Source organism: Hydra vulgaris, chromosome 03 (assembly GCF_038396675.1).
Source record: "Hydra vulgaris chromosome 03, alternate assembly HydraT2T_AEP".
In the NCBI taxonomy this organism is placed as follows: Eukaryota; Metazoa; Cnidaria; class Hydrozoa; order Anthoathecata; family Hydridae; genus Hydra; species Hydra vulgaris.
Window position 1 is genome coordinate 2,501,628 of NC_088922.1, and position 8,948 is coordinate 2,510,575.

Consider the following 8,948-nt stretch of genomic DNA (forward strand, 5'->3'; position numbering starts at 1 on the left):
TATCTTAGGCATTTTCATAGGTTCACATAAGCAATCTTAAAGAGTAAGTTTCTTATTTTATACTTATTTAATTTTAAATGTTTTTAGTTTATATATTTTTAAAATGAATTAACAAAATATTTTTAACTTTAAATAATTTCTGCTGTTATACCTGCCTATTGCAGTTGTAAGTACTCCAAATTTCAGAAAGTTCGTTTGCTGTAAGTTATTTTCATTAAAAATTAAATTTTAACTTTATTGAAGAATCTTCTGCCTGTTAAATAGGTTATTCTGAATAATTTCGACAGATTTTAATGCCCTATTGCAGTAATTTACTGAGTGGTCTGTAAATTATACAATAATTTCAAAATGATGTATGATTTGGATTCCATGATTCCTTTATGCATATTTGTATGGTGTAATTATAATATAACCCCAAATTTTATTTTCCAAAACTAAGTAAATAAGTGAAAACCATCAGTCTGTAAAATAGATGATTCTGGTTAATCTTGTCAGATAAATAAAAATGGGACCATTATGAAAAATTTCGAATCAAATTTAATAACGGTTGAAAAATATCAAATATATTCAAAGTCGGTATGCCCAGTTGGTTTGTGCAGCCCTTTTGCAGTAATTTACTGACCGGTCTGTAAATTATACAATAATTTCAAAATGATGTACTATTTGGATTCTATGGTTCCTTTATGCACATTTGTATGGTGTTATTATAATATAACCCCAAATTTTATTTTCTAAAACTAAGTAAATAAGTGAAAACCCTCAGTCTGTAAAATAGATGATTCTGGTAAATCTCGTCAGTTGAACAAAAAAATTTTGGGGTATTTTATTTTCTTATAGTTGTTGGATCACTATGGAAAATTTAAAGTCAAATGTAATAATGGTTTAAAAGTTATTCTAAAGTCAATATGACACCAAAACTAAGTAAATAAGTTAAAACCCACAGTCTGTAAAATAGACAAATCTGGACAATCCTGACTGAATTAAATAAAAATATTGTGGTATTTTATTTTTTTATAGTTGGTGAATCAATATGGAAAATTTCAAGTCAAATGTAATAACGGTTCAAGAGTTATTCAAGAGTCAATATGACACCAAAACTAAGTAAATAAGTAAAAACCCTCAGTCTGTAAAATAGACAGTTCTGGGCAATCCCGACAGAATTAAAAAAAAAATTTTTTGTATTTTATTTTCTTATAGTTGTTGAATCAATATGGAAAATTTCAAGTCAAATGTAATAACGGTTCAAAAGTTATTCATAAGTCAATATGATCCAAAAATACTCTCTTTTTCGGTGCCATAACACTGCAAATTTTCCATACTTAAGCCCTATACCTTTCGTCAAAAAATCATCAATTTTTGCACTACAAAAAATTCAATAACTTTGGATCCGCTTAACTTCAAAGGTCCAATGGCCCCTCATTTTTTAAGTCAGGTCAAGCTCTATACGATGATATAAATTATATATGTTTTTTTAAATTATAAAAAAATCGTCTGGAATGGCTATCAAAGTGAAAATGACACTGTGTTTTTCTCAGAAGAAATTGAACGAAATGGCAGCAGAGCACTGCTGTTCACGTGAATAAGTAAACGAGCTGTTAGCTATACTGATAGCAAAAGTCTTATGCTATCTGCAGAAACAGCCTTTTGTATACCAGTCTCAAGACCAAAATAACAGTATTGACCACCATACTTGCTTACAACAGTAACTGATTTTGGAGCCTGAAGCAAAGTTCTTTTATCTTTCAGTGAGGATAAGAAAAAAGGAAATAAAGTACCAAAATAAGATAATGTTGATAAGTTCTCGATGGCTGAAGGCAGTATGTTATTAATTATTTTTTAGTGAATTTTTGTTTAATTTTATTAGGTTTGTAAAAATATTCAACAAAAGTTGTTTTGTGAAACTATTTTAGGTTATAGAGTTTCAAAAGAGAGTGTTATATTTTCTTAATGATATAAGAAATCCCAAAACACAGTGACAAAACCTGATTATAATAGCCAATTTATAAGCCAAATAAGTTTTATTTTGTCGGTAGCTAAATTTGTTCAAGTGGACAAGATATTAGATGACGAAAAAAGCACAATCATCAGGAGTGAGTTTTAATAAGTATTTTATTAAATAGTTATATCATTTAGTTTCAGAATTTTTTTTAATTTTATGTCTACAGCTTTATGTCAAAACTTATAAAAACTTATAACTGTATATATACAGTTATAAGTTTTTATATAATAAGAAGCCATTGTTCTAATATATATATTAGAACAATGGCTTCTTATTTGGTAGTATAATTTCAATGGTTTAAGGGCAAATAATGTTAAATGTCTATAGTTTCATTTTATTTAATATGATTATAATACATTATGAGCAAGGTTAGGCAATTTTTACAATCAAATGCTATTCCTGGTGTTAACTTGTTATTCAGAACTGATTATTTTTTTCTTGTTATACTAACAGAAGTTTAACAGACTATATGGTGCTATGAAAGGTATGTCTTTATAAGATATATAAAACTTTTTTATTTTATTTACAGCTTCTTCTATTGAATACGATGAAGCGACTGAAACTTTAATTGGTGGTATTTTGTCTTACTTCTTAAAATACGCTCCATTTTGAAAAGATGGCGGAAAAGAAAGGAAATTAGATTGTTATAAATATTTACATATATTTCAATACAGATATATTTTCTGGTTGTCTACTAATATTTTGTTTTCAGTGTTAATTCAACATTACCAAAAAAAAAATTTCAGTTATGAAAAAACGTAGGATTGAGTTGATGTTTTAAGTAAAATAAGAAAAGCTTAATTGATATAATATTTTTATTTTTAATAAAAACAAAAACGCTAATGATGTGGTATTAATATTAATGTTTATTAGATGAAGATGTGTAAAAAATAAGTTACAAGTTATTATTTGGTCTTTAAAATTGTTTGAATGATAATTTATTATTTATTGAGATGTTTTCTTTTTTAATTTTTGTTGCTCTTATATTATCAATCAAACTAAGTTATTGTTGTGTGATATTTTATAATAAACTTTATATTATATTTTGTATTAATAATGAATACTATCTATTTTTGTTCAATATTCCGTTTTACTCTTATGTAGTTAATTATGTTTTAGCAACCTGGGATTCTTTCATTATTTTCCTTTGGTGCCTTGAGTTATTTAAACATAGTATATTCAGAACTATGCAGATTAATAGAATAATATATATATATATATATATATATATATATATATATATATATATTATATATATATATATATATATATATATATATATATATATATATATATATATATATATATATATAAATGAATTTAAAATATAATAAATTTATAAAATAAAGAAAATCTTATCTTTGCTAATAATGTCTACTAATATTATTGTTTAGCAAGTATCATGGTTATAAAATGTCAAGATTTAGCTAGTTTAACTAGGCCTGTTAGTACACTTATATTATGGTTTCTTCGTATTGTTTATTAATTCATATAATATTTTCAAAATCAAATATGTGGAAAGGAGTTGTTTGGAATGAAGATTTACAAGGTGTAATTCCATCCAGGTGTAATTCCATTCCATTCCAGGAGTTGTTTGGAATGAAGATTTACAAGAAGGTGTAATTCCATCTAATTGGATTTGTAATAAAACTGTTTATTGGCCTTCAGATACCAAAGCATTGACTGCACTAAAATGCTGAGAAGAATTGGCTTAAGTTTCCACAAATTAAAACTAAATTCTCTTTAGGTATTACATCTATATATTACAATTATTATTTTTTAAATAATTTTGTTAGGAAGAGTTATTTTGTTGATGCAAAATATATAACTATTCATATAACTATTTCAATTCCAGAGAAAGCAAACAGGATGGTGAAAAATTTGAATTTACAACTACAAAAGAAAAATGCTATAATGAGAATGTCTATTTACGAAAAAGAAAACATAAACAAAGAGAATTTCCCAAATAGGTATTAGTTTTATGTGCTTATATTTTATAAATTTCAATTTTTATACCTAAAAATAAAAATGTTTTTGTAATTTATACCATAAATTAGTAATTATATTTTATAGGTTCAGTTATCAAAGATTTAGATGAAGTGTCGATGCACCTGACCTCCAGTTGTTCATTGATCAAATCTATAGGTAAATATATATATATATATATATATATATATATATATATATATATATATATATATATATACAACTTTTAAATGTATTCTATAAAATAGAGTGCTCAATGTTCTTAAAAGAACGGAGCAATTATGTATTAGTAGAAAATCACTTGACAAAAATTTTTTTTCATTTTACACTGTGTTTCATCAATAAAGACTCATCATTTCTGATGTCTTTATTGATGAAACTCAGTGTAAAATGAAAAAAAAAATTTTGTTAAGTGATTTTCTATATATATATATATATATATATATATATATATATATATATATATATATATATATATATATATATATATATATATATATATACATATATACATATATATATATATATATATATATATATATAGATATATATAGATATATATATATAGATATATATATATAGATATATATATATATATACATATATATATATATATATATAGATATATATATATATATATATATATATATATATATATATATATATATATATATATATATATATATATATATATATATATATATATATATATATATATAGATATATATATATATATATATATATATATATATATATATATATATATATATATATATATATATATATATAGAGATATATATATATATATATATATATATATATATATATATATATATATATATATATATATATATATATATATATATATATATATATATATATATATATATATATATATATATATATATATATATATATATATATAATATATATATATATATATCTCTCTACAATCATCAGCCGTTAATACAAACAAAAAACGTAAACAAACCGTTACAAAAACGTAAAAATTACTGTAGAATGACATCTGACGTTATAACTAGGCTAATCTCACAAAACCCTAACACATGCTGACAAAACATCAAATATGTATAAACTGTCTAAAGAAGATTACAATAATCTGTTAACAAATGCCATTACCACTACCTACAAAAAAGCAAATCCAAAATTAAAAGACCATATAAACAAAGAAGGAAAACAAATTTTAACCAACCACGAGGTTTATAAAAAAATAGAAATAAACGGATCCTCTAACTGTTTTTTCACTTTGAAAGATCACAAGGAAAACTTCGTAAACAGTCCATCTGTGCGCCTTTTGAACCCTTCAAAAAATGAGGTACGACGAATTTCTAAGGTAATTTTAACAAAAATTAATTGTGAACTTAAAAATAAACTTTTTTTGAATCAATGGCAAAGTACGCAAAATGTTTTAGACTGGTTTAAAAAAATCACCAATAAGCACTTATGCAAATTCCTAGTTTTTGATGTTAACGATTTTTACCCTTCCATAAAGGAAAGCACCCTCAACAATGCTATGAATTTTGCTGACCATCATATCGTTATCAAAAGCGAAGACAAAGCATTAATAAAGCATGCAAGGAAATCTCTTATCTTCAACAACGATGAAGTATGGATTAAAAAAAGAGGTGGGTTGTTCGATGTAACAATGGGGGCATTTGATGGTGCTGAAGATTGCGAATTAATAGGTATTTTCATACTGTATCAAATTTCACAACATTATAATAAAGAAGATTTCGGCCTATATCGTGACGACGGTCTTGCTGTATTCAAGAACAAAAACGGTCAGCAAATGGAAAAAATCAAAAAGTATATAACACTCATTTTTAAAAGAAACGATCTTCCATCACCATTCAATCCAATTTAAAAATTGTTAACTACCTCGATGTTACGTTAAATCTAAGTAACGATACGTTTCAACCATATTTTAAACCTGATAATCAAATAAGGTACATCCACTCCAATTCTAACCACCCTCCAAGCATAATAAAAGCAATCCCTCGCAATATTGAACAAAGATTATCTTCCATGTCAATTAATGAAATATTCTTCAAAAAGGCTATTCCACCGTATGAAGAGGCTTTAAAAAAATCGGGATACAAATCGAACCTTACCTACCAACCACAAATAATCTCAAGTCAAAATCAGCAAAAAATCAACGTAAACGTAATATTATTTGGTATAACCCTCCGTTCAGCTTAAACGTCAAAACAAAAATAGGAAACCGTTTTCTAGCCCTTATTGACTTACATTTTCCAGCCGGCCACAAGCTACATAAAATATTCAACCGAAATTCTATTAAGATTAGCTACAGTTGCATGCCTAACCTAAAATCTATCATAAATTCGCATAATTTCAAAATTTTACACAACAAAAATCAATTAAAAACCAACCAATGTAACTGCGTAGATAAAGCATTTTGTCCTTTGAACAATCAATGTTTATCTAACAATATTGTCTATCAAGCAACCGTAAGTTCCAGTCATCATGATCGTAATAAAAAAGTATTTTTTGACATTAGTAATACACCATTTAAACTAAGATACGCAAACCATCTCAAATCATTTGCATCAGTTAAATATAGAAATGACACAGAACTATCTAAGGAAATATGGAGCTTAAAAGACCAAAACATAAAGCCCATTATAGAATGGAAAATTGTCAAACGTTGTAAACCTTACAATCTAGCAACAAAAATATGCCACCTTTGTCTCTACGAAAAATATGTAATTTTATCACATAATGGAAAAAACCTACTGAATAAAAAAAACGAAATCGTATCTCAGTGTCGACATTCAAAAAAATTCCTATTATCTTTAATTGACACAGGGGACTAGTAAACTATAACGGCTTTTTGATTTGTTTTTTACGTAGATTTGTTTATAACGTCAGATGTCATTCTACAGTAATTTTTACGTTTTTGTAACGGTTTGTTTACGTTTTTTGTTTGTATTAACGGCTGATGATTGCCTTCGGGCATGAAACTTTAAGTCCCGCTAATCAGTTGTTTTTATTCATCTAAATATAATTATATATATATATATATATATATAGATAGAGAGAGAGAGAGAGAGAGAGAGAGAGAGAGAGAGAGAGAGAGAGAGAGAGAGAGAGAGAGGAGATTACCATTATCGACCTCTGTCCAAGCCCCATAAGTGTAAAAACATGGACGTTAAACCTAAATTAAAACAAAAAAAATCCTCTATGTTAGGTGCAAAATCTCCTCCAAAATCCTATTTTTCTTATGAAAATAATGGCCACCCGATTATTACTTTTCAATGTTAAGAAAATTTAATATTTTAATTATTAATTTATTTTGAAAAAAGGTTGTTTCATTTAAATTAAATATTTGAAAAAATTATTAATAATCATCTAACAGCAGGGCCGTCCCGAACGGGGGGTGTAGGGGGTGTCCCACCACCCCCAAAGCTGTCATATAAGCATTTAAGTTGACACATTTAGCAAGTTTTGAACTATAGTTGGCTAATTGCAAATATTGAGGACCTTTTTTTGTGTGTGTGTGTGTCTCTAGTTGTCCAAAAACACATACAATCCCTCCCCCACCCCATGAGAGACCACTTCAAGACGGCCCTGCTGTTTGATGATTATTATTAATTTTTTATAAGTTTAACACCTTTCCATTCATTATATTTTTTTCAAGTTTTCCTTTTTTGATTTTCTTGAATATATTTTTTTTATTTATAGCTTCTTCTATTGTATTCAATGGAGCAAAAGAAACCTCGGTTAATGGAATATTGTTTGATTTTGTAAAATACGCTCCATTTCAAAAAGGTGATGGAAAAGAGAAGAAGTTTGTGTAGATTTTATTCAATTATATGTAGATTATATTCAATTATTTGTAGATCTTAATCAATTATATGTAAATATATGTAATATTTAAATGTATTTTTCAACAAAACAACTTTTATCTCTTGCTTTAATAATACTATTTTAACTAAACTAAACTGAAAAAGTTCTAAATAGTCTAAATACAGACTATGAGTAGATTTAATATCCATAATATACCTTAATAATGTAATAGAGAAGTGCAACAGCACTATTGGACATGCATACTACGTTTTGATGGTGATCTCAGTTTTTATCAACGGTTTCTGTGATTACAAAACGTTTTTTAACAGCCGGTTTAACGTTGACAAATCAACGTTTAAAAAACTGTCATTCTTAACATTGTTTCAACGTAAATTCAACGTTATTGTAACGCTTTTTTGGGTCGAATCAACGTTGGTATAACGTTTGAACCTAACGTTGATTTAACGTTGATAAATCAACATTGAAAAAAGCTTTCATTTTAAACGTTAAATCAACGTAAATTCATCGTTAGGTTTCAACGTAAGTTCAGCGATGTTTGTCGGCTGGGATGGTCAGTTAAATACCCTGGCTGAAATCCAAACTGTTTATTATATAGAATATTATTTATATTTTAAAAAGTTAAAATTCGGTTATACATAATTCGCTCTATGATTTTGAGAAGCAAGGAAGAATTGAAATTGGTCTATAATTTTCAGGATTAGAAATGTCTCCTGATTTGAAAATAGGTATGACTCGCGTAATTATAAGTTTCTCCGGATAAATACCTAGTTTTAAAGATAGATTAAAAATATGTTAAGTATTTTATCGATTATTTAGTTACATTACTACTAATATTATCATACCTCACACTTTTGTTTAGTTTTAAAAGATATAAGCATCTAAGAGTTTCTTTTCGGTAATTTCATAATTATCCATCTAAGAGGCCTTATTAGGTGTAAAATATGACTCAAAGTTTACTTCAGTAGTTTCTATTTTTGACGCTAAAGTGGAACCTACACAAACAAAATATTGATTAAGTGTTTCAGCAATTAAAGATTTATTTGTAACAGTTTTATTTTCAATGTTTAGATTTATAGGAAGACTATTTCCGTCAGTTTGTTTCGTGCCAATTACT

At 26.3% G+C, this 8,948-nt stretch overlaps 1 long non-coding RNA gene across 1 annotated transcript; it reads left to right on the plus strand.

The window, feature by feature from the left end:
• The first annotated feature begins 3,313 nt into the window (after positions 1-3,313).
• LOC136077615 (uncharacterized) lies at positions 3,314-7,868 on the plus strand. The gene is made up of 4 exons (XR_010637122.1): positions 3,314-3,746; positions 3,855-3,969; positions 4,073-4,144; positions 7,709-7,868. It is a non-coding gene; the product is annotated as an uncharacterized LOC136077615 (long non-coding RNA).
• Positions 7,869-8,948: the final 1,080 nt, after the last annotated feature.